This window comes from Gymnogyps californianus, chromosome 28 (genome assembly GCF_018139145.2).
Source record: "Gymnogyps californianus isolate 813 chromosome 28, ASM1813914v2, whole genome shotgun sequence".
In the NCBI taxonomy this organism is placed as follows: Eukaryota; Metazoa; Chordata; class Aves; order Accipitriformes; family Cathartidae; genus Gymnogyps; species Gymnogyps californianus.
In genome coordinates, this window is record NC_059498.1 from 4,990,666 (window position 1) to 4,993,656 (window position 2,991).

Sequence of the window (2,991 nt, forward strand, 5' to 3'; positions counted from 1 at the left end):
CACAGACATCAGCATATCCCCATGCAAGTTTTCAAGGTTCAAGCAGTACCTGCACCTAGGAATTGTCCAGTAATTTTATTACAGAATTGTATTAGAAGACAGAAGGTGGTAGGGTTTGTGAAGAGTAAGTGACAGTATTTCACTCCTATCTGCCACCAAGGAGGGCAGAATTGACCCTAAATAACTTTCTCATATGGAGGAGAGGTGAAATTCGATCTTCATTTTCACAGATACCCAATTTAATTTTCCACTTCCTGGAACAAGAGAATTTTGATCAGGAGAACATCATAGACTGCGAAAGAGGTTGACCTCCCTACCGCTAAGTGACACATGGCCAGTGTTGAATTAAAGGAGACATTTCTGTTCTATCTAGAAAACCCTTGTATCAAGAGTCCGCAGCCTAAGCGCTCTAATGCAGGAGGGGAGGGGGGAATCTCTTTGTTTTCTCTAAAACTGGTGCTGTAATTTCCTTTTGTACTTCAACTATAAGAGAATAAATACATCAGTAAAAATCCACGGTTTATATTGGGAATATAAAATCCAGGATAATGGATAGGGTATGAAAATCAGCATCTAGGAGAAATGCGTAGCCAGAATAGGAACGCTAATACCAATTCTGTACTTCCCAAGAGGCAGTTTTATGGCATGTCTTCATTACAATGCAGCATTACCTGCTGTTTTGTCACCATGGGCAGCAGTTTGTGAAATGAAGGAATGAAGCAGGGTCCAAAAATTGGTCATGACGTGGATGAGACACTTGCCAGGAAAACCCAGGACACTGCAGAAAATGTTAGCAATAAAACAGGCAATATTCTCTGAGTCAGTAGTGGACAAATGTGGCAGTGTTTTTTCATCTGAAAGAATGAGATATGAGATAAAAAGACTTTGCATTGTTCATTTAAATAAGTGTAGCTGTGATATGTGTTATGTAACCTGGCTAATTTGGTTATTGGGGTGCTTTGCGTGTAATTGTATTAATTCACTATAACATGAGACTGAAACTGGCAGGAAAGAAAGGCTAGCTTTGGATAAGCTTCTCTACAAACATATAAGTAATTAAGGACTACTAACAATGAAAATTTTGCTTCCTCTGGTTGCAAACCATTACAAATGAGAAGAGAAGACCCATACATAGACGAGATCTTAGGATCACAGGATAATTTGGGTTGGAAGGGACTTCAAGACATCATCTGGTCCAACCTGCCCAAAGCAGGGTCATCTATGAGATCTGACAAGGTTGCTCAGGGCTTTATTTAATCAGGCCTTGAAAACCTCCAATAGAGACTGCATAGGCTCTCTGGGCAACCTGTCCAAATGCTCATCTGTGGTCATGATGAAAAAATTTCTTCTGTCCAGTCTAAATCTCTTGGTTTTACTTTTGTTTCTCATCCTCCTGCCATGTACCACTATGAAGTGCCTGGCTCCATTTGCTTGATAACCCCCTTGTAGGTATTGAAAGGTCTATAAGGTCTCCCTTAAGCTTTTGATCTAGACCCCTGAATGACAGACATAAAGCATATTTGCTTTATAATCTTTTCTCAAAAGATTAAAATAAATGCTGCACTTTTGAGAAAAACTCACCAATCATCCTCAAACGTGGCAAGAAATTCTCATTGTGCACAGTGTAGGGAGCCATTCTTCACAAGCAGTGGTGACCCCACGCACTGAAGTGGCCCACGACCCAGCCTGAAGTGAGAGAAGGGGGAAGTGTATTACCACTACACAACAGTAAGCCTAACCCTCAAAGGAATGGGGAGGAAAGGTGAAACCAGGCCACACCACCGCAGCAAGAGAAACATACACCCTCTCATCTCCCCTAACACTTCCTCCGTGGGTGAAGGGCTTTAAAATAAAACCCTACACCAGCTCCAAGCAGAGCCCTCAACCCTCACACAACACCAGGAGAAGAAGTCTCCAAGGCGGAGAGCAGCACCCCATTACCTCAGCCAGCCAATTCCTCACAGAGCTGTGAGGAAAAGGGAGGTGGCGCGCGCCACCCCACACTCGACGCCTTTCCCGCCTTTTCCCCCGCCTCCCTGGCGCCCCGCCCCTCCCCTCCCCGCGCACGCGCAGTGCGCCTCTCCCGCCCCGCCTCGGTGGCGTGTCTCCGAGAGGCGGGTGTTGTGGGGAGCCCGGATGTGTCAGTTTAGGGCAGTATGAGGAGACCGCAAGGGGACAGCAGGCAGCGGTGTCCTTCTCAGGTGAGGTGGGAGGGGCCGTGCGGGGGAAAGAAGCAACAGGAATTGGGCGAGGACTGGAAACCTCCACAGGGACGGGGGGAAGGTAGTGTCGTCACCCCCCCCACCCCCACCGCTTGCCTCTGCGAGGTGTATGCGGGGCAGCTCTCCTTTGTTCCTGCGGCGGCCCTGCCGCACGACTGGGAAGTGAGAGACCCGCACGGGCCTGGCCCCCCCTCCTCCGCCGGCTGTTTAAATGGCACTGCGACAGGAGTAGCACTTTGCCAAATAGTGAGCTGTGACACTTTGAGGGGACCCCAAGGCACACAGCGCATGCTCCACCGCACTGCCAGAATGGGAGCCGCACCGGGGCGAAGCGGGAGGGCGGGGCCGGGCGCGCATGCGCAGCGGCGAGGGCGTGTTTGCTGGCGGCGGCGCATGCGCGGAAGCCGGACTGGCGGCAGAGGGCGCATGCGCAGGAGGAAGCTGGGGGCGGGCAGTTGGATCTCGTGCGAGGGCTTGTGCGCATGCGCAGTGGCTACGAGCGGGGGGGGGCTGGGGAGGCGGTGTCATTGTTGCATTGCGCGTGCGCGGCCGGGCGGGGAGCGCTGGGAACAGCCATATCCTGCTTGTTCGTCCACTCGGCGCTTGCGCAGAAGGCTGCTGCGGGGACTTGCGGAATAATGAGCCTGTGCCTCTTCTTGGGGGGAATCGGAGGAGGAAGACATGCTGCCAAATAGTGAGCTCCAGCTGCTGATGTTCTCCTAGGGGGGCTGGCTGCGGAGTGGGGGCAGAGTTCGGGGCCGCGATCCCC